Below are 23,791 nucleotides of genomic sequence, written 5' to 3' on the forward strand. Positions count from 1 at the left end.
CTGTACTGCGACAACACCACCCGCATCGTGGCAAAAGACGGAGCGACGCAGTCCATCGACATCTCCGCCGGAATTCTTCAGGGCTGCCCCCTCAGCGGACTACTCTTCAACCTCATCATCGATCCAGTGCTACGAGAAGTTCCAGGAGACGAGCGACAGCACATCCTGGCCTACGGCGACGATCTGACCCCGCTGGCTGACAACCCGGAAGAACTTCAAACCCGAATCAACAAAGTAGCAGCCCTCTCTTCCAGGTTGGAACTAACCCCGAAAAATGCAAGACCCTGCACCTCTCCGGCCGGACGCCTGTGGGAACCAGGCCAACAGTCTTCGAGATCAACGGGACAGCCATACCAACCATTAATGACTTTGAATCGCAGTCTTTTCTAGGAAGTCCCGTCGGATTCAGCCTGTTCCTGGATACTGCAACCGTCGACGACGCCATCAGCGTAGGCCACCGCCTGCTGACCTCGATGCTCGCCCCGTGGCAGAGGTTGGACGCTGTCAAGACATTCGTGCCACCCAGCGCTCAACTTCTCCATGCGGTGCGGGCTGTTGGGGAAGGCAGAGTGGGAGCGCATCGACGAAGCCCTGCGACCACTAATTAAACGCACTCTCTACCTTCCAGCGAGTGCCACCAACGATTACATCTATGGCAGCGCAGCAGCAGGCACGGCGGGAATTCCCCTAGCAGCGGAGCTCAGCGACATCTGCCGCATCAACAGCGCTTTTAAGCTCCTTTCTTCTCCCGACGCAGAGGTGCGAGACCTGGCGAAGCGAGCAGTCACCGAGGTCACCACCAAAAGACTAGGCCGAGAAGTGACCGAGGCGGACGTCGCAGCCTACCTCAGCGGGGAGACGGAGGGAAACTTTAGGGCGAGGGCCACGCAGCTGAAGTCCGTATGGACGGAGGCGCGAAAGGTGTCCCGGCGTCTCAAGGTTATGTGGGAAATGCAGGAAGATGGGCCCCACATCACCTGTGCCGACGTGACCCTGGCGCCGAAGCATCGAACGAAGGTCGTGAAGAAGCTGCGCTCGATCGCCACGGCCGCACGAAATCACTCTCTCCAACAGAAACCCAACCAGGGGAAAGTGATGGAGTGCGTAGCCGCCGATCCCAGCAGCTCTCACTTCATGCGTTCTGGTCTTTCACCCGTTTCTGTGATTGGCGCTTTCTTCACAGGGCAAGGTTGAACCTCCTGCCACTCAACGGAGCCAGGCCGTGGGCACGTGCAAGCGACCAGCGGTGCAGAGCGTGCGGGCACAGCAAGGAAACCCTCCCCGAAGTGCTCTGCCACTGAATGCGTCAGAGTGCTGCCTACACCGACCGGCACAATAAAATCGTGAACCGGCTGAAAGCGGCCGCTGGGAAGCGATTCACAATCACCCACGAGAATCGTCCCGTGGGAACGACTAACCTCAAGCCAGACCTCGTTCTGGTGCGAGGGGAGTCGGCGATTGTCATTGACGTCACATGCCCCTTTGACAATCGCAGAACTGCTTTCGATGCGGCACGGGAGAGTAAGGTCGCCAAGTACGAACCCGTGCGCCAATGCCTGCTGCGAAAATTCCAGCGGGTTAGCATCGAGGCAATCGTTGTTGGAGCGCTCGGATCTTGGGACCCAAACAACGATAAAGTGATGAAGAGGCTCTGTAGCAAAAGCTACTTGCGCCTCTTCAAGAAGCTGGCGGTGAGCGACACCATCGCTGCTTCTCGCGAAGTCTATTCCAGACACATGGCTGCAAAGTGAGGGGCTCTCACTTCGGTGGACCTCAGCAGTCGTGAGTTGGAAGACTTCGAACACACTACAGCACACTTACACCACACGAATAAAACTTGCAGACGAGACTTCCGATAAAAAAGGAACGAACAATAATCAGATATGCGGATGAGAACTAGGAAATGTCCGGAAACATTTCTGAAAAATCTGTTCTTATAAGCTTAATATCTGATAGGGGCCCTATGCGGGCCCTAGATATTATCCTAATTTTTGTAATGCGGCGGAGTGCTTGAAGCTTGCTTCACCTCTGCCACGGGTTGACCCGGCATAGCACTATCACTGGGATCGGCCCACTCACCCCACCCCGGGGTGAGAACGTCTCATAATCCAAAAATAGATTTCCATTCCTCGTTTCTAGCGGCGTGGCCGGTGGCCAGGCGCCAGCGTGCAGCCGTAGCACGAAACCGGATGGCCGGGTTCCCGTATTCAGTTGGTTCCCGTGTTCAGGTGCCCATGTGTTGTCTCATCGCCTAACGCGAGTGCAAGCGCCGAGGGCGAGCTCCCGGGCACTTCTACCTCCTGCATGTTAGTTAACAAACGAGGTGGCGCTGCAGTCGCTAGCGGGCTCACGGTAGGCAAAAGGCCAGGGAGTGGCGTCGCGGAGAAGTGTTGAGCGTGGGTTTTCAATGCTAGTAGGCGCGTTTCTAGTTTCTGCGAATCACAGCAATGGTTGATGCTTCCAACTTAGTAATTTATCGAAGTACACGAGCTCGCGTTGGCCACGTATACATGCGGCGTATTCAGAGATATAGTTTGCCACTGTGTATTGTATATAGGGTTAGTAGCAAACATGTAGACAGCGTTTCTGCCGTTGATTTATACGCGTATACGCAAGCCGCCTCGTTGGATCCTGGCTGCTTGCCTCTGAATGCTTAAACTGCGTCGATTCCAAAGTAGGCAAGCAGCGCCATGGCATGATCGATGTGCGTCGTCCAGCACTCTTCAAGCCGACACAAGAGTTACACGGTGACAATGTCACGAAGCCTTTATTTGGAGCATTTTGTGGTTGCTGCAAGCGTTCCTATTCCTAACTATTGCGAGGATCATCACGGACGGCGGCGAGTAACACCTGCTCATGGTGAATTTCCCATGCGTGTATGAGCTGCATAGCACAGTGACAAGTGTCCGCGTAGTGAACGTGATTGCGATCCGAGCGAGTGCTTTTCCGTCAAGCCAGCGAAATGTGCACCTGCTCACTACGCACACAGTGTTTTCCGAACGCTGGAATGATTTTGGCGTTGTGCAGCTAGTCGCATTCGTTGTGATGGTTGTAGTGATCGCGACCGAAGCGAGCACAGGACTTTGTTTCTGCTGCGTATCCATCACCCGTTTTGATCGCAGTTCGTGTGGGTAATGTGCTTGAAAACTGACTGAAAGTTACGCTGCCCCAAACGTGCAACAACGATTTCGGAACGACGACGCGATTATTATTGCGAATTCTCGATCGCGCCAAGCACATTCAGAGGAACAAGCCAGGCTGCAGTGTCGCCTGCTTTTAACCGTACGTGATTATAACCGGGGTAATCACATTTTTCAAGTGGTAAAGATTACATACCTTACATCATTAGTTAGTTGTTCAAAATAGCACACTGCAGTGGTTTTACATTGCTAAGAGAGAAAAAAAATGCACCTGCAGCGTTTCCCAAGCCATGCACAGGGTTGTCACTGTAACATGTAAGCAGGCCTCTGTGAAGGGCCGCATACGGGAGGCCCCGGCATTTCTGAAAAAAACTAACCAGGCGACCACTGCCCAAGACATTTTCCCTGACTTCAAATTTATCGACCCAGACATGTCGGCGAAGACGGTGGTGGAGAATGCGAGCGGTCACGTTGGACAGGCTCTCCACTATTCGATATGGGCCGACCCACTGTGGTGACAGCTTCCTCGCGAGTCCCTTTGTTGGGACCCCAGCGCGCAGATACACTCTATCGCCTGTCTTGAAATCTGCCTCCCTACTAGCGCCTTCCAGACGCCTTACTCTGGACTCTGCGGCCGACCGGAGGGCCTCTCTTGCCGTCTCGTGTGCGTCACTCAATCTTTGCGCGAGCTCAGCTCGGTAGTCGTCTAAGGTGCCATAGTGGCCTTTCGGTTCCTAGTATGCGGCCCCGGGGAGCACTGGTTGCCTTCCGTAAAGTAGAAGGAAGGGGCTTTCCTGAGCTCCATCGTGCACGGAAGAATTGTATGCCGATGTTGCGAACGGCAGCCAAAGATCCCAATCACGCTGATCCCTATGCACATAGTGCGAAAGGATCTTAATCAGCGTTTGGTTCAACCTCTCGACGGCCCCGTTGCATTCAGGGTGGTAGGCTGTCGTCTGGAGTTTTTTGACGCCCAGCAAGCGGTAAACAGTTTGCATCAGCTTTCCGGTGAAATTAGTCCACTGGTCAGTGAGTAGCTGTGAAGGAACTCCGTGACGCAAGACCACCCCTTCGACAAATGCCCTCGCCACAGTCTCAGCCTTTTGGTTCTCCAGAGCGAACGTTTCGGCATACCGCGTCAGGTGATCCACAAATACGAGAATGCAGCGCTTGCCGGAAGTCGTGCTCGGCAAAGGCCCTACGATATCCATGGCAGCCCTCTCGAACGGTCCGTGTACGTCCTGAAAAACCTGCAGTGGAGCGGGTTTCTTTCCTTTCGGGATTTTTCGAAGCATGCAGGATTCGCAGTTCCTACAATACTGAGCGATGTCCTTCCTCATGCCAGGCCAGAAATATCCTTTGCTGACCCTCTGACGGGTTTTTCGGAAGCCTAGGTGGCCCGCGCTGGGTATGTCGTGATGCAGCCGCAGGATTTCCCCTCTCATAGAGGACGGAACAACGCTCCGACCCGTGTCGTGTGCCCTCTCCTTGAACCTTAGAATACCTTGCTGATCCAGACAATATCGGCCAGCTTCCTTTCCCTCAGAGTTCTCATACTTATCTACAATTTTCCTAATTGTCGGGTCCCTCCTCTGCTCATCGTGTAGGTGAGCCCTCTCCACCGAGGGGAAAACTCGGTTACGCGAGTTACGGCAGAGCGGCTGAGCGCATCAGCGTTCTGATTTGTCTTCCCCGGGCGATGAAGGACTTCAAAGCTATATTCCTGTAGCAGCAGGTTCCAACGAGTCAATCTAGAGCTCGGGTCTCTAACATTCATTAGCCACTTCAGCGGTTGACAGTCAGTAATAATTTTGAAATGTCGTCCGAAGAGGTAACAACGAAAGTGGCGCACTCCCCACACCACTGCTAGGCATTCTTGCTCGGTCGCACCGTAGTTCTGCTCAGCCGCATTAAGCTGTCTACTCGCGTAAGCTACCGGATGTTCCTCGCCGTCGTGTATCTGTGACAAGACTGCGCCGAGGGCATGCTTCGATGCATCAGTGGCTAGTATGAATGGTTGGCTGAAATCTGGGAAGCGAAGAACAGGTGCTTCCACAAGTTTGTCCTTTAGTTCCTGAAAAGCTCTCTCAGCCTAAGAAGACCACAGAAAAGGTTGTTTGCTCGTAAGTGCGGTCAGTGGCTTGGCTACTGCAGCGAAATCGGGAATGTGACGCCTATAATAGGTGGCAAGACCAAGGAACTGGCGGACTTCGGTTTTGCTCTTCGGTCGCGGAAAACTCCTCACGCACTCCAACTTTTCTGGATCAGGCAGGACACCTGTGGCCGAAACATGTCCCAGGTACTTAACCTGTGGTTTCAAGAACTGGTACTTGGACGGTTTCAGCTTAAGGCCCGCCTCGCTAATAAGACTGAACACCTGCTTCACATCCCGCAAGTGGCTCTCAAAGGACTCGCAGTAAATAATGATGTCATCGAGGTACACATGACAAAGCTTGCCCAGTAGCCCAGCGAGTATGACGTCAGCCGTTCGCTGCCATACTGCCGCGCTGTTTACTAGTCCCATTGGCATACGGTTCCATTCGTAGTGCCCGAAAGGAGTGTTGAAAGCTGTTTTTTCTTTGTCTCGGGGATCCATCTCTATCTGCCAGTATCCACTCGCCATGTCCACAACAGTGAAATACTTCGCTTTCCCAAGCTGCGACAGGGTTTCGTGGATGTTTTGTAACGGATAGGGGTCCACCCTAGTGACCTTATTAAGGTCTCTATAGTCCACCACGAAACGGTAGCTTCCATCGGGCTTCGCCACCAGTAAGGCTGGTGCGCCCCATGGTGACGTAGAATGCTCGATGATGCCGGCCCCAAGCAAGTCTTCTATCTGTGTTTCCATCTCCTCCCTTTTTGTGAAAGGGATCCTATAGGCTCGACGGTAGACAGGGAGAGCGTCCCCAGTGGGTATCCGCTGCTTAATGGCCTGGCAAAGCCCGAGGTCGGTTCTGCTGGTTGAGAATATTGAGCTATTCTCCAAAATTAGACTTTCGATCTCGATCCTCTGCGGTTCCCCAATGTGCGAGAGCTCAAACATCCTCAGCAGATTATGCCGCGCACCTGCTGTTTCCTTAGAGTTAACGTTCAGGATCGGCTCGTCCACCTCTACGTCTACCAAATCCCCGAGTAGCTTGTTTTTCCCGAGGCGTATGTCCTGAAGGGTTAGGTTGGCCACCCCGACGGGGATAGGCTCATCTTCGCGTGTTGTAATTAGGGCGGGCGCTCCCACAAGTCCATTTACCTCCAGTCGAGACACCTCTATCACCTTCATCTGTCCGCTTGATACGGGCGACAAAGGTCTACAGGCCAGAAGGCACTCACTCATCGCCGGAAGCAACGTAGTCTCGATCAGCGCGACGGATATGCTCCCTTCGGGCCCACCGCACGCGTTATCCCGTATCGCGGGCCCATCGCGCTCCCAGTTATCGATCGGGATATAAGCTCCGGCTACCTGAATCATGCCCTGGCTGAACAACATGTCGATCCGTTGGTCTCTTAAGATGTCCTGTCCGATGATGCCGGCCACAGGCAGCATGACACTGTCGTCGCACACAAAAAAACTGCTAATGAACGAGTGGCTTCCAAGTGACAAGGGTATGCGGTAGACGCCGAACGCGCCTATGCGGTCTCCGGTGATGCCGATAAGGGTTACCCGGCTCTCGCACCTTTCGAACACATCCTCCCAGTTTGAGTCTATACCCGTCAGTGCGCTGCGCTTTAACAGGCTGACTTTGGAACCTGTGTCCACGAGACACTTCACAGAGCTGCCTACCACCTTGCACTCGACTATCGGGCTCGTCTCCCGGCACAGATTCACCACAGCTTCGCACTGCCCCCGTTCGCTCAGGTTGACGACGGAGGCAGTACTCAGTTTCCCTGCATCTTTGCTGCCGTCTGGTCCTCATCGCGACGGTTATTAAACTGGGTCCTCGACCCTTGCCTGGACCAGCGGGGCGTCTGACGTGTCCGACAGAAGCGAGCGAAATGTCCCGGCCTGCCGCAAAAAAAGCAAACGCCGCAGTTATCGCGCTGGCGGGGCTCCCCATTCGATTTGGGCTGGTTGCGCATTCGGAGGCTTTCCTCTAGGAGTCTTTCTAGGCGTTCCAAACGCAAGCCGAGTCCGCCCTGCTCTCCCGAGTCTTCAAGCTGTCTGACAGCCGCAGCGCGTGTACGGGAAGTCTTCTCAATTTCCTCCTCCTTGGCCGCCACTTCCACAGCGTCAGAAAAGTTTTGGGGGTCTCGCGACAGAGCGAACCGCCGGACTGGGTCACGAAGGCAAGTAAGGAACTGGGAGAGAAGTTGTTCATTTAGTATCTCGTGCCTAGCACTTTTCTCCGACGTGTCCTCGCCATCAACGTCCCTCAAGGTCTTCGTCCCGAGTCTCTTCAAACGGCTCGAGAAAGAGCGTACATCTTCACTAAAGTTCTGGCGCGCGTTCAAGAACTTTTCAACTTTTGTGCTCGCCGGTTCGTTATCAAAACGCTTCAATGCGAGCGCTTTGAAAGATTTGTAAGTGGCAGCGCTAGCCACCTCCTCATCTCTCCATGCAAAATCCTGAGCCGCCGCGACCATTTTGCACCGCGCCATCCCAATCGTTTGTTTTTCCTGCCATCCTCCCAAGTTCGCCACCTGTTCTAAAATTTGAAGAAAGTCCCTGATTTTGGGACCCGTGTCGTCCCCTGTGAACGTCGGAATCATACCGCCCAGCATTAGTGCACTAGCTGCCAACGTTCCGTCGTCAGTATTCTGTGATTGTGGTAACGACATGTTGGCCCCTTTCTCCTCAGGTGCAAGGGTAAATGGTCTCGCACCAAAACTTCAGCAAGATCCCACCGCTGCCACCACTTGTGACGTTCCCACCTGTCGGGGGTCAGTCACAGAATCTACGGGTCCTGCTGAAGCGAGGAGAAATGAGCCAACAAGGCGGTTGCACTAGCTTTTGTTTTCTTTATGCCCAGGTGGCCCGCCCATGCATTTCCGTGTGCGAGCTCTAGAAGCTGCCGCCGGTACTTCTCAAGCACCCGGAGTTGCTCATATGCGCGTCCCTTTGAGTCGCAGTATTTCCGTTACTGAAGGCCTGATTTCTCATGAAAACTGATGTTCTTTCTGGCGACTCCCTCGCTCACCTTACTGCTTAGAGCTCTTAACGATGGGTCGTTTTTCTGCTCTGCAATAAGTGCTTTCCTATCAACCTTAGTCAACTCCTCCCAGCAAGTCGAAGCAGGTGTTAATGTCGAACCCTTCGCGTTGGTTCCTGTTGCCCCATTCTCTACGGAATCGGCAGTTCCTCAGATTTCATGAGCTACCGCTTGTTCAGGAACACCTTCATGGTCATGCTCATGCGGTTTAGACGGATCAGTTTTTCTGCAAGGATCCCCCGGCTGGTCGGGAGAGTGGTTCGGTGCCTGCTCATTTATCGGAGCGCAGTCGAGTTTCTTTGCGAGCTTACGCGCTCGAGAACGTGTTAGCGCCATGCAAGCCAAGCCCGAGGTGAAAGAGAGACCTTTCTCTTTCAGCAGCTGCTCGGATTTGTTCGAAAACAGGTAGGGCAAGTATGTCGGCAAGTTTGCGCTAACTGCCGCGTCTGTGTCTAGCCTGCCAAAAGTCCCCTCTAGGGTCACCTTCGCTATAGGCAAGCATGCACTCTGTTCTTCGGCGACCTGCTTAATCCAGGCGCATTGGCCGGTGTAGTCCGTGGAGGAAACACAGGACGGGTGAGCAACATCCATGGTAGCCGGTGAATCCCGCAGTGCCCTGAATTTCTTGCCATTTATAACCACGTCCCGCATGTATGGCTCCAGCAATTTAAGGTTTTCCTCCGAGTCTCGCATGCACGCGAACGCCATCTTTTGCTGTTTGCAGTTCACTGAGATGTGACCCTCCTTGTTGCAATTATAGCAGACAATGGGCTTTCGCGCTTCAAACGCGCGAGCTCCAGGTGCCTGCTGTTTCGGCGAATCGGCAGATCTGGGTGGCTCCATCTCGTTTTCGCTACCTCCTCCTTTTGATCCCGCTTCCTCTGTTCGGCGATCTCGGCGTGCTGGTGGCATCCTTTGGTCGGGGATTCTCTGTAAATAGGTTTCTCCCTTTCCTAGCCTGTTATCGTACCCTGCCTTGCTTTGGGGGTTTAGGAGAACGTAATACTCGTCTGCGAGCTGTGCCGCTTTGTCTAGGTCTATATCAGCCTATCTTGCAGCCATATCCTCAGATATTCTGGAATCGCGCTATAGTACTGCTCTAGTGCGATGCACTCCAGTGCCTTGTCATGACTTCCGTGCACCTCAGCGGTCTTAAGCCACTCGTTTAAGTTGACTTTAAGCCGGTACGCAAAGTCAGTATGCGACTCTCCGCCTTTCTTTGCCTGCCTGAATCGCTGCCTAAAGGCTTCAGCAGAAATCCGGTACTTTCTAAGCAGTGCGCTCTTTACCTTCTCGTAGTCATCACACTCTTCCCGTGAGAGGCGAGCCACCACTTCGGCCGCCTCGCACGGAAGGAGAGGAAGTAACTTCTCAGACCAAGCGCTCTTGTCGATGTGCACCTTCCCGCATGCGCGTTCGAAATTTACCAAAAAGAGTGCAATATCGCCTCCCACGCGGTATGGCGAGACGAGATCCTGCAATCTCTGCCTCCCTTGCTCCTCTACCGAAGCTACAGGGCTAAGTCGCGCCATATTCCCTCCGTTCGACGCGATTTCGAGCTCCTTCATTTTTCGAGCATGTTCTCTCCCTTTTTCCTCTGCCTCACGGACCTACCGTCTCTCTTGAGCCAACCGAAGCTCTTCTTTTTCTTTCTGCTCGCACAATTCCCGTCTTTCTTGAGCCAACCGAAGCTCTTCTTTTTCTTTCTGCTCGCACAATTCCCGTCTTTCTTGAGCCAACCGAAGCTCTTCTTTTTCTTTCTGCTCGCACAATTCCTGTCTTTCTTGAGCCAACCGAAGCTCTTCTTTTTCTTTCTGCTCGCACAAATCCCGTCTTTCTTGAGCCAACCGAAGCTCTTCTTTTTCTTTCTGCTCGCACAATTCCCGTCTCTCTTGAGCCAACCGAAGCTCTTCTTTTTCTTTCTGCTCGCACAATTCCCGTCTCTCTTGAGCCAACCGAAGCTCTTCTTTTTCTTTCTGCTCGCACAATTCCCGTCTCTCTTGAGCCAACCGAAGCTCTTCTTTTTCTTTCTGCTCGCACAATTCCCGTCTTTCTTGAGCCAACCGAAGCTCTTCTTTTTCTTTCTGCTCCCACAATTTCCGTCTTTCTTGAGCCAACCGAAGCTCTTCTTTTTCTTTCTGCTCGCACAATTCCCGTCTCTCTTGAGCCAACCGAAGCTCTTCTTTTTCTTTCTGCTCGCACAATTCCCGTCTTTCTTGAGCCAACCGAAGCTCTTCTTTTTCTTTCTGCTCCCACAATTTCCATCTTTCTTGAGCCAACCGAAGCTCTTCTTTTTCTTTCTGCTCGCACAATTCCCGTCTCTCTTGAGCCAACCGAAGCTCTTCTTTTTCTTTCTGCTCGCACAATTCCCGTCTTTCTTGAGCCAACCGAAGCTCTTCTTTTTCTTTCTGCTCGCACAATTCCTGTCTTTCTTGAGCCAACCGAAGCTCTTCTTTTTCTTTCTGCTCGCACAAATCCCGTCTTTCTTGAGCCAACCGAAGCTCTTCTTTTTCTTTCTGCTCGCACAATTCCCGTCTCTCTTGAGCCAACCGAAGCTCTTCTTTTTCTTTCTGCTCGCACAATTCCCGTCTCTCTTGAGCCAACCGAAGCTCTTCTTTTTCTTTCTGCTCGCACAATTCCCGTCTCTCTTGAGCCAACCGAAGCTCTTCTTTTTCTTTCTGCTCGCACAATTCCCGTCTTTCTTGAGCCAACCGAAGCTCTTCTTTTTCTTTCTGCTCCCACAATTTCCGTCTTTCTTGAGCCAACCGAAGCTCTTCTTTTTCTTTCTGCTCGCACAATTCCCGTCTCTCTTGAGCCAACCGAAGCTCTTCTTTTTCTTTCTGCTCGCACAATTCCCGTCTTTCTTGAGCCAACCGAAGCTCATCTTTTTCTTTCTGCTCGCACAATTCCCGTCTTTCTTGAGCCAACCGAAGCTCTTCTTTTTCTTTCTGCTCGCACAATTCCCGTCTTTCTTGAGCCAACCGAAGCTCTTCTTTTTCTTTCTGCTCGCACAATTCCTGTCTTTCTTGAGCCAACCGAAGCTCTTCTTTTTCTTTCTGCTCGCACAAATCCCGTCTTTCTTGAGCCAACCGAAGCTCTTCTTTTTCTTTCTGCTCGCACAATTCCCGTCTCTCTTGAGCCAACCGAAGCTCTTCTTTTTCTTTCTGCTCGCACAATTCCCGTCTCTCTTGAGCCAACCGAAGCTCTTCTTTTTCTTTCTGCTCGCACAATTCCCGTCTCTCTTAGAGCCAACCGAAGCTCTTCTTTTTCTTTCTGCTCGCACAATTCCCGTCTTTCTTGAGCCAACCGAAGCTCTTCTTTTTCTTTCTGCTCGCACAATTCCCGTCTCTCTTGAGCCAACCGAAGCTCTTCTTTTTCTTTCTGCTCGCACAATTCCCGGCTTTCTTGAGCCAACCCAAGCTCTTCTTTTTCTTTCTGCTCGCACAATTCCCGTCTTTCTTGAGCCAACCGAAGCTCTTCTTTTTCTTTCTGCTCGCACAATTCCCGTCTTTCTTGAGCCAACCGAAGCTCTTCTTTTTCTTTCTGCTCGCACAATTCCCGTCTTTCTTGAGCCAACCGAAGCTCTTCTTTTTCTTTCTGCTCGCACAATTCCCGTCTTTCTTGAGCCAACCGAAGCTCTTCTTTTTCTTTCTGCTCGCACAATTCCCGTCTTTCTCGAGCCAACCGAAGCTCTTCTTTTTCTTTCTGCTAGCGGTCGCTTGCGGCTCCCAGGGAAACAAATCTCTAAACATACTTACAGACTCGAAAGAGGCATGTAGGAACTACACTAGGGGAAGGATAGGTGCCGCAGCCATGAACATACTCAGAAAAGCGCGTGTCTCAGACACAAAACACATACACAGCCTGGTTTGGATACCCGGACATGCAGGTATTAAGGGAAATGAAAGAGCGGACGGCCATGCTCGAGCGATGAGTTTCCGAGCGGGATTACCGGACGACTTTTGCACCCGAGCCTGCGACGGGGGGTATGCAGAGCACCTGGCCCTATACAGGGGCTTAAGGTATAAATATCCTCCGCCACACAAGGCACTAACAAAGGAAGAGGCTACCGGGTGGCGCAGACTGCAGACGGGTATTTTTCCAAATTTACACATACTAAACAAGATGTTTCCGACACAATACAGAGCCACATGCCCGTGGTGCGGGGCGGTACCAACGCTGTACCACATCACATGGGAGTGTGAGCGAAACATAAAATTCCACCAACACAAACACACAAGTGCGGAGCAATGGGAGAGCCGGCTCGTCAGCAGCGAGCTCACGGTCCTAAGGACCCTGGTACAGCATGCTTACGAGGCAGCGCGGCTCAGCGGAGCCCTGGAATGAGGGCCCGACCTTGCGAAGACGGGATCCGGGATCGCCTGATATGAAGACGACGCGGATCCTGCTGCCGCCGAACTACGCAAATGTTCAATAAAAGTTTTTCACTCACATTCTGCTCGCACAATTCCCGTCTCTCTTGAGCCAACCCAAGCTCTTCTTTTTCTTTCTGCTCGCACAATTCCCGTCTTTGTTGTTGTTGTTGTTGTTGTTGTTGTTGTTGTTGTTGTTGTTGTTGTTGTTGTTGTTGTTGTTGTTGTTGTTGTTGTTGTTGTTGTTGTTGTTGTTGTTGTTAGCCTATCAAAAGATGGCACATACCCACACTGGGGGATCGGCCAAGAATCGGGTGGCTATTCACCTGAACGCAGTTAACAAAAAGGAAAAGCACGTGGGAGCGCAACACCGGTGAATTTTTCGTCATGAACAGGAAAGGGATGAGTGTTTTGATTTTAAAATTCTAAGAATAATAATAAAGAGAGGGATTAAATATTAATGATTTAGTCAAAATGTAATAATTGATAGAAAAGAAAACGTTGGAACACTTAGCAAGGCAGTCGGTGAGATTCTATCAGGAAATTTTGAACAGCGGTGCAAACAGATCTGTGGCTGAACCCAAATGTGGTGGCGCCAAATGATAGCAAGAACGGGCTGCTCAAACTAAGGCCAAGATGCTGCAAGGGCTCCTCCAGCAACCTTTTTCTCAGTGAGTTGAATCGGCGACAATACAGCCAAAAATGTTCAATAGATTCTGGCTCACGGCAAAATGCACAAAGGGGAGAGATCGCCAAACCCAACTTGTGTAAATAGAAATTTAGAGGGGGGATGCGGCAGCGCAGCCTCGTCAGTGACACTTCAAGCTGCCGAGAGCAACAAATTTTCCTGTTCCAATAATATTTAAGGTGCTCATAATCCGCCGATGTTAAAAGTGATGTGTCTTGCGTGCTTAAAAACGCACGTCGCCGAAATCTAGATGCTGTAATGTAGGCTGTAGCCGGGATGATTGGCAACACGGGGCCGCTGAGGGAAGCCTTTGCGAGATTATCAGCAATCTCATTTACTGTCACACTGCTGTGGCCGGGAACCCATACTAAATGAACAAGGCTCAAATGCGGAGGAAGTAGGGATAAGAAAGTTGATAAAATGGGACCGTCAACCTGTGCAGCGAGGGACGAACACAAAGATAAAGAATCAGTAATTACTGCAACTGCTGTAATAGAGGGGCCTAGCTTGCGTAGAGCAAGTACAACTTTCTTGAGCCAACCGAAGCTCTTCTTTTTCTTTCTTGCTTCCAACAATCGTTTCCCAAGCCTCGTCGACCTCCTCAACAGTTACCTCCTCCTGCCGCATTACCTCGAGAATTTCTTTTTTTCTTTTCGCAGAACGTAGCGAAATCCCCAGCTCCTGGAAAATTTCGAGCAGCTCCTGCATTTTTAACTTCTCCATCGTGAGTTCTACCATGCGTTAGCAAGCCCACTGTTGTGATCGGAGGCCCCGACAGCGGGAACAGACGAGCCCGGCAGGCGCCATCGAACTATGTTTGACCAAAGGTGCTGTCGTCCTGAGAAGAGGATTAGGAACGGCTCCTGGCGACGGTGAGCTGTGACGAAAGGCCTCTCATCCCTTCGTCCGGAGTATGGAATGCGGCATTGCTCCCGAACTGCGCCCTCAAGTGGACCGGCAGAAAGACCCGAACAAAGGCGCCGGACCCGCCTCGCTCGCTTGCACTTACGCGGCCAGACAAAGCGGGGGCGGACACGGCTGATTCATCTTACCCTCTGGAATGCCCGGGGCCGTCAGGACGCATCTTTCCACGGAGGGGAGCACCGCCTACAAAGCCAACGACCTTATGCACATGGTCAACCCGTCGGAAACCACATTCCAGGACGCCTCTTTCCCACGGATGGCATCACCGCCTGCTAAGCCAACGACCTTATGCACCTGGTCAACCGGTCGGAAACAGCATTCCAGGACCTCAAGGCGCCAGGATTCCTTATCGCCTGTGCACGTGTTTGTGGGGGCGGAGCGGTCACGGGGTTAGGGAAGAAACTATGAAGAGTGTGTCTGCCCATTGGACGCTTGATCAGCCACCGGTTTCCCTAGCTAGGTGCCTAGGGAATATCCACGGTATTTAAGCCGCGATTTGGCTGGTTTCACGGCACTTCATCTCTGACTTTTGGTCTCCCTGCTTCTCTTGTAAATATGTAAATAAACCTTCAAGTTTACCAACCCTCCTGAAGGCTTCCCTCCGTCGTCTGCAGAGTTCATCGTCATGCGGTGAAGACCTCGGTCCCGATACCCAAGCATATCACCACTAAAACAAAAGCCCTAGCTTGAAGTGGACAAAGCAGCTTCCCTAAATCAATTTCCCAAACAGGAATCCGCACCTAGCATCTGCCTGTGCTAGTACGGTCTGGCGAAATGAACGGAAAACATTGCGCACTCACCCTGCCAAGGTATAGCTGACGCCTGCTAGTCCTGTAGCTGCCGAGGTCCGTTGGAGCCGGTAACTTCACGTGGACATCCCATCGCTGCCACCAGTTGTTGGAATTCAGGTAGCAGCGTCCCACCGCTGCCACCGGTTGTTGGGATTCAGGTAGCGTGACTGGGCCGGAGAAGAGACGAGGACGATCGGAGGAAGAAAACTTGGAAAACTTTATACAAGGACTATTTACATTATGTACAAGTACGGGCAACTGAGAGTGCTCCTCAGTAAAGAGAGCTTCTTAGGAGTCGGGGGTCTCTGAAGGGGGTTCTTTTTGGCATCAAACCAGCAGCTCCTTAAATACTCTTTGTATTCCCCAGATCCCTAGCGGGGAGTACAGTTCGAGGAATGATGTCCAATCACACGATGGCACTGATGGTACCACCCACGGCAAGGCGGTCCTGATGTTTCTTCGCAGCTCGGTCGAGGGAAAGGGAACAGGACCCGGTCACGTTGTCGTCCCCGCGGCTTCCAGGTGGCCGCGCACGTGCGTCCGGAGGGCACCTGCATGACACAGGAATGCAGGCTGTCTCCCCGCAGGTGTCGAAAGAGCTTGACTGGTGACCGGAATGCGGAGGCTCTGTCGCAGGTGCGGCAGTCGGGCAATTGTTCAAATCCAGCGTGACTGAAGGGGACCACACTGAGACCGCACTTCGTCCTGGCGAGGACCGGAACGAATACGCTTATGGTCGTCGCTGGCATTCTTGTTGAACGCTATCGTCGCTATGGGGACGCTATCATCGCTGCTTCTGGCATTCCTGTTCGAGCACTTGGGGACGCTATTGTCGTCGTCCCCTCTGGCAGCTCTGCAGTCACGTCCATTTCGCCGAATTCCACAGCAGGAAGGAAGCGCGAGCACAACGTGCGTGTCACCCGCTTGCTGGTGGGCCAAACAATTTTGAAGTGGTTGCTTTGCATGTTTGCGCACACAGAGACCTGGAGCACTAAAGGAAGGGAATCTAGTACCTGACATTACATCCCAAGTCCGCTCTGCATAGATACCTGACGATCCCTGTTTTTCCTGGACGTGCAGGAGCTCGGAGTTATTCTTGGCGATATTAGCGCGTGTGGCACTTTTTTTTGCACTGCAACGCCCGAAATGCTGCGCCATTATCGGATACAATGACCGCTGGTAGCCACCCTGCCGCTCGCTCGCAAGCAGACATCGCGAATCAGAACGTCTTTTGTAGCTAAGCGAGCGCGGTTAATGCTACACGCTCCATTCAGCCTGGCGCAGAGCTCGGACCGTAATCCATACCGCGTCGCCTTCGGCCGTGATCTGACTCGCCACCACGCGGAGCAGCTCGTGCGACGACGACCATAAAGTTTCTTATTAACTAGAGGGAAAACTAGCGGCGCTGCACCTGCACCTCCTTGGGCGCGCAAAGCATCATGGGGCGATGAGCTACTTGGTGCGGGACAGCAGGTTTTTCTCAGGAACACAGAGTGGCGTTACTGAGACGTTCCAAGACCGGCCTGTCTCGCCTGTATTCCTATTGACGGTGACAAAATATATTATTATTATTATTATTATTATTATTATTATTATTATTATTATTATTATTATTATTATTATTATAGGAAGTGTTTTCCGCAACATCAAAAAAGCGCTAAAAATCATGGTTCACTCATTGTAACACGGTTCCTATATGTCTAAACATTTTCATGATCAGGCACGAAGTGTAAAATTACTGTGAAATGTGAAAATTATACTATTTTTGAGGATCGCTGATCAATACCGAGTTGCTGGTAGAAATAGCAACAGTGATACAAGCAAATTTCCTGCCAGAATCGCCTCGCAGCTGCCGCTGGCCCGCCGTTGCCGCCCGGCTCGACTGACGCCCGCAGCTGTCCACTAGCTCCGCTGCCGAAGGCGTCGCGGATATTGACCATAGTTTATTGCGAGATTATGTTGTTGACAGCAAAGCGATATTAAGAGTGTACCTTTTAACATAGCGCAGGCGACTTACGAAGCGGCGTCCGCTGAGCCTTCGATGCGAAAGAAGCTATAGGCCTAGCGACGACCAAGGCAGCCAGGTAGCAGCGCAATTCGTCGGCCGGTGCGACCAACGTTTATAGAGGGTGCGACCGCGGGCGGCGCCGTTGTCGAAAGCTCGCTACTTGGGCAAGCATGCTTTGTCGCTGCTCGAGAATATATCAGACGGTCTTTCTGATAATATGCGTATTATGTCTGGTGAGAACACCAAGCCAAGCAGCGGTCGGTCACTGCTGCGCGGTGGCAAACCATATGCTTTGAGCTGTGGCCAAGCAGCGCATCGACGCTTGCCACTCCGAGTGTCCCTGCGTGCAGTGGGGCTGCAGTTCGCAAGCGGCGATCGGTGCAGCGCGCCGGCCAAGTTTTCGCACATGTGTCGCCTGCTTTACTTCCATCGCGAGTGTCACATTTCAGATATGTACTTCCGAAGGACGCAAATATATCTGTCCTCCGTGGCGTCGTGGGTGTTGTCGTAGGTTCCCAGTCAGGAGGTTCCAAGTTCGAGGCCGCGTGTTTGAGCATTTTTTTATTTTTTTAATAGTCTTAAATAAACTCACCCTTGTTTACCTGCGACCGACTGGATTTATTTTTCGTGCCATGCTTTTCTGACCCAACAATCAGTGCCGCTCAGTACTGGGCGGCACTTGTAGGGGTTCTTACTAGGCCGTTGAGCCTCCTGTGAGGTCTAGGCCGTGAACTCCTAGCTCTCGGTATCGCACACCACGCGCGACCGTTCTCACGGCGGCGCAGCGGAAATGCGAAATAAAAACAACACGGAACAGGACGCTTTGCCCGGGGCCCAAACTTTTATTGGGTTCTCCCAAAATCGCTGGCTGATTGAAGCTTGATCTACGACCCTTGCCGTCTGGCTTGGTCGTGCGGCTGACGGGGCAAGATGGCGGCAACAAAGAGGGAAGATGGGATGTATTTACCTTCGGTCCTCTCGCTGTCGCGGCTCGCTGAAGTCTCTCTCCGGCCACGGCCGGTACCCGCTGATTTCGGCGCACTCGTCCATTGTAACATTCGTTGTCACACTCGCCCGTGGGGAAGGAGGAAAGCGTCCGCTTTCCTGCGTCTCCACGGTGCACCTTGACGGCCAGGGAAAGGGTACGGCACTCCGAAACTCCCACACTCTCATTCTAGGTTCATAATCACGATTGTTAAGGAGTTTGCTTTACTATACGGGGACTTATTTAAGAGTTATGACAAAAGAAGAGTAAGAACGAGAAAGTGCCAAGTCGGCGGGAGGTCTCGCACGTCAACTCGCTGTGACGTGGGAGTTGGCGGACCATCGGTCAACTGCCGTCTTGGGGAGACCTGGCGCCGACGCCGACACTCGGCCGACTGTTTTCGCCAGCGCAGTGTGGCATAGAGCCAGACATCACGACGACAAGGGTTTGGCAGACCGAATCGGCCGACTGTTGGCCTAGTATGACAGGCCCTTAACAACAGACGGCAAGCAAAGGAATCTGACGCGCACCGCAATCAGGGATGGCGAGAACACGGCTGGTCTCGAGGGGAGAGGACAGGTCGTGGGCGAGAGAGACCGGACCGACGCTGCTGCTGGGGTGCGACAACCGGAAGTCCCAAACCATACGTCAGCTGATGACGTATTCATGGGCGGAGCCTAGTCCCAGAGCTGTTTTCTTTATTTTTTTCTCCATGGTGCCCCGCATGTACGAGTTGAGTGGGAGAGGAGAAGCGTAATTTTTAGCCGTCTATATATTCGTTTTTATTGATGCTAGCTCAAAAATTCATGCGCTGGGGTGACGAGTGCTGGAATGCCCATCTCTCGTCTGCTTTACGTAACCTCTATTAATTTATTGCATAGTCCCTTTAACGTAGGTTCCTTGCAGTTTATTTTCATTTCTTGTTGACGTTACTTTTCCTAACCTGTTACAGCTTGGTCACTATTCATTTCATGTTAGTATTGCGTTGACATTTTGTGTTGACATTATGTTCATATTATATGTCTATATTGCACGTCCGTTTGCCGATTTTGCCGAGCCAAGTCCCTCAAGCCACTAGGGGCTTTGACAGGCCCGTTTCATTGCTCTGTACATGTTATGTGCAATAAAAGATTTATTATTATTATAAGGCACGGTCACGCAAGCCAACTAAAGACTTAGACTGGCCTGTTTTTTCTCTATTTGTGCTTGTTGCAGAAAATAAGAGTTATGATTAATATTACCAACCGGTGGCCGTCAGTGCAGCACTATACACCAGAATCAGGAGCCGCTCTCGGGCGCGGCCATTTTCCGCCGACAGGCGCGCCGCGGTGCGGGCGTTTCTTTGGGGGCTGCGGCAGCTCCGCGGCCGCTCCTGCATATAGCCGCGATTTACTTCCCTTCGGGCGCTAAAGAAAACGTTTTCCAGCATACTTCCAGAGCGTGGTTGTGTTGAAGGAAGTTTTCCTTTATCAAAGGGACTAAACTGATGCGTTAATCATGACATATAGTTCAGCATTCACGTTAATTGTGCCGGCGATTAGCACGTGCTCGCGCTTATATTTGCTACCGTCTTGGTGCTCCATCACAGAGAAAACGTTTTGGTCAGTATCAAGCATTATGTGCGCAGCTAGCATGCAATTTCAATTCCAATGCGCCCTTAATCCTGCCAGCCGGTCATAAAGCACCCACCACAAATAGGGCTTTCTTGTCGACTGCCAGCTACGTGGTGCGCCGGTCACAACAAATTATCGTTGTGAGCCCAACTGAGTCGCAGGGCGAACAGAAAACAAATTTTGTCTTGATTTATGCTGTCGGGCGCACAAACACGTATTCTCGCTTAATTTATCCAAGGTTGAATCAATATCAGCAGGGAGGCCAACTTTCAAGAATTCTGCGGACCGAAGTCGTGTTTATTTTCCTTGGAAGCTCTCGGCGCGTGTGACAGCGTCGCGCAGCCGTTTGACCAAGTGTCATAGAATGTAATAAAATCGTGTATATATTGCTGTGATTCAGGTAGGCACCAACAGCAGAGATACTACGTACGGTTCAGCCCTTTACCCCGCGGACCCCTCTGAGATACATACGGAAATAGAAACTTAAATTGGTGGCGGTCGTGCTTACATCCCCATGCACGAAATGTGTTTAACAAGCTCAGCGCACGGATGTCTAAGACGTACTCGCGATTGAAAACACGCGCTTCGCCAGGACGACCTTCTATCTGCAGCTGGCCGATCCGGTTACCTCTTGCACATCGCTGCACCATCCAGTCAAATCAATAAATACACATTCTGATGCATAAAATCATAGATGGTGACGTATGTAAAAAACGGCAACAAACGACACGCCAGCGCAGAAATGTGTTGTAAGTACCGGTTTTCAATCCATACCGTACCTGGTCGACTACCCTCGCATATGTGTGTAACAGTGTGTGTCAGATAACCGTATAACGGCCTGGGAAAACGTGAGTACTGATGCACAGCACACACCCACGTACGTTGGGTGATAGAGCGCATCAGCGACGGAAGCGAAGAACACGTAAACACGCATACTACGCGCGCCGGAGCGACCCAGCCGCAGTCCAACGTGCCGCGCGCGCCGACAGATGGCGACTGCTGTCGAGAGAAGGAGCGTTCCCGCAACCTGCGTGCGAGGGTAAAAGAATCCAATAAAAACTACATCCAAGGAGAAGGAATGCAAGGAGTACGAAAAAAACATCGTTCGCAGAGAGGAGGAAACAACTATTAAAGATAGGGGAAGGGAAAGAGGATGCCAGGCTGGAGAGGGAGCTAGGTTGGGACCCATGGGGTCCCAAGCATGGGGACCTTGACCACCCATTCCGCCATCCTGACTCTGTATACAAAACCTCTTAACGACGACTTCTCCCACTCATCTGCGGAGGGGGCTCGTCGCACTAGGTTTTTGGGTGGTGGGTTTTGGGCACACCTCCACCTGATGTGCGCCTGGCCGGCCTGTTCCAGGCTACTGTGCCTGCAGCTGGAGAAGCTGTTGTCTTTTAGAATAGCAGCGAGGCACTAGGGCTCAAGATGCATTCAGCTTGTGCCCTTCTTATGCCGACTGACCGTTGCCTATTGAGCCCATCGCAAGGTGTGGGGCGCCGGCGTCTTTCCTCTCGTCTATGAAGACGGTCTGCGTAGCTTGATGACTTTTATTCCTGGTTCACTGCAGAACCGGCTAACGTCGTCAGATGCGCGGGCTGTGAGGTGAGCGGCTTCAATAACGGGGTTTACTCTTCGTGTTGAGACTAGTGCTATCTGGCGGCCATAACTTGAAACAAGTATATTTGGCCTCCGAGATAGTCATCAACTGAATGCTTAACACATTGGAGGCAGTGCTCTTTATTAAATGCACTCGAAGATTCTACAAATATGTAATACCTTGCGTGACTCAATGAACATAAAAAAATCTCTGTCCCCAGATTAGTTAGCTTTAAAATGCATTTACTCGCAGAGAAAGCAAAGCGGTGTTCTCGTGCGACCAGTCTGGTTTCGCATCGGGTGACGATGGGGTGTATATTTGCGTTCATGAGAACGGTTAATAAGAGCGGAATAATCCACGGAGGAAAAGAACATTTTATGTCGGAGCCATAATAAATGGCATTGCTGGTATTGGAAATATTTGTGATGAAAAAAAATTTAGAGGCGGTACACGCACTACACTCAAATATTCAATTTCAGACTGCAGTGCGCAGTGAATACAGTACTTTAAAGCATACGTTATTACCAGCGGAACCTTGAGATGTCTCGCAATCCTGGTCATACACTGTGTCAACGACAGCGCGTTCTCACTATGCAGAGGGATGGTACCTCTAGGTGACTCCCAGAGGGCAGTGACCAAAGTATCGCTTCACTGCAGCAGGCTGTTTATTATCTCCATACAACCCTTGGTCCGCAGAGGTTTGGGTTTGAACATAAACAGCGTTTGCAGACTTTTATGCATCCATTACTTGTATTTTCAATTGCATGCTGCAGTTATAATAATTTTATTTTATTAACAATTTTAATTAAGTTGTACATAACTGGCATTCTTTTGGGTGCTTTTCAACGCTTCGTTAATAAAATGCGGTAAAATCCGCGTGACAATGTGGCCAACTTTGTCTTGCACCAAATCTCAAAGATTTGAACTAATTTTATATAATCACGAGTACATATAAAAGTATTTTATACTTAAATGCTTTTAGAAGCTTTTTACTCTTATAGCATTCTTAGTGCCAGGCTGCACCTGTATTACGACAGCTAAAGTTACGGCACCGATCTCTCCGAGCCAAGCATAGCCACGCTGTTTGCCATCAGATGGCCATCACAGTGCTTCTGGTTGTATTTCTGATTTGTTGATGTGCTCCGGTGCTTTGGGAGCGACCGTGGTGTAGGCTTTGTTCATGTGCCGCCAGAACAACATAGGCGATTGATAGACGACATGTATGTAAGCGAACAGAGTACTGTTATATTAGGCATACGGGGCGCGCCGGCCCGCGCGAGCGGCGCGGAGCGTCAGAACTTGCCCCTGCTTAATCTTCTTTTTTTTTCTCTCTCTCTCTGTCTCTCATTCTGTTCCCCAAAGACAACTATTCATGATACTAGTCAGCAGGCAACGTACAAGAACTGACAAAGATGCATCTCATATTGAGAGATTAGTTGTATCAAAATACTGTGTTTCGCATCGTCGGGTGTACTGGCACTTTCGACACGAAGCATTTCCTGGATGTTCTTTCTACATTCTAAAAACAAAAAAAAGACTTTTGAACCGGCATAGGCTGCACTGACTGATGATAGCGTGTCGCAGCCCAGCACTCATCGTTTGTCTGCGCGACAATTGTCGGCAGGTTCATAGCGGGCGCCAAACAGTAGCGAGGGAGCACCTCTAACTCTGCAACTGCGTAGAGATATGTTACGTCCACCGTTTAAAGCCCGTTGGTTGGCTTTTCAAGAAAGAAAAAAGAAAACTCCCCTATCTAGGGACTCTGCACCACTGCGAGACAAAGGCTATTCTTCTCCCACTGATCTCCAGCTGGTGCTCTCAGACTGCGGTCAGCCTGCCCCAACGCATTCGCTTATCGCATCGGCCCGCACCAGAGCGTGAATCCGATGCACTCGCGGTTCAAATGTGCCTCAAGGCAAAGGGGATGGCAGGGCTGCTGCTCAAGGCGACCGGATCAACCTGACCGCATTGAGGGTGCACGTATGAGCCCCACAACTGAACATGCTAGGGCCACAATTCAAGTACGAAGCGGCACACCCCTCAAAGTAGACCCCTAGCCAATGGCGTCGACAGAATGTCATGGCGCATACATCGCAGGTGGGGATTAACCCCGTCGTCATGACAATCGTTCGAGTTCATTAGAAGCGACATAGATACGTAACTGCGACGTGCCAGTGAGGGTGGAATAAAGTAATACTCCTGTCAGTGTTCCGTTCCTCAAAAAGCTTCCAGGCTAACCCATGCTCCGCCTGGTCTACCACAATCCAGTGGAATGCACGAATGCTGCGCATCGTGTCGTGCATATACACCGCGAGCGTTGTTACAAAGGAAAGCAGCTTTATGCGTTGTTTTCGTAGCGCGCCTTCCACGTCCGCTACTACCTCCCTCTTCTTTCGAGCTAACCTGGACGGCGCGGATAGTATGGCCAGCTATGAGTGTGCTATGCACGGCTTGTATGCACAGTCGTACACTTATGAGAAGGCATGGGAGCTTTGTCCAGGTACGGCTCTTATTGCCTTACG

General features: G+C 51.4%; 1 long non-coding RNA gene and 2 pseudogenes across 5 annotated transcripts in view; 2 read left to right on the forward strand and 1 right to left on the reverse strand.

The window, feature by feature from the left end:
• LOC144113132 (uncharacterized) overlaps positions 1-23,791 on the reverse strand; it is a 56,313-nt gene that overhangs the window by 8,107 nt on the left and 24,415 nt on the right. The window contains exon 3 of one of the 5 annotated variants that reach the window (XR_013310648.1): positions 15,070-15,227. The exons of 3 other annotated variants lie outside the window; for them this stretch is intronic. This is a non-coding gene — a long non-coding RNA (uncharacterized LOC144113132). One more of the 5 variants, XR_013310646.1, reaches the window with a different exon arrangement.
• LOC144133573 (uncharacterized) lies at positions 247-1,977 on the forward strand (annotated as a pseudogene).
• On the forward strand, positions 1,904-2,080 carry LOC144116615 (U2 spliceosomal RNA; annotated as a pseudogene).

This window comes from Amblyomma americanum, chromosome 1 (assembly GCF_052857255.1).
Source record: "Amblyomma americanum isolate KBUSLIRL-KWMA chromosome 1, ASM5285725v1, whole genome shotgun sequence".
Classification (NCBI taxonomy): Eukaryota; Metazoa; Arthropoda; class Arachnida; order Ixodida; family Ixodidae; genus Amblyomma; species Amblyomma americanum.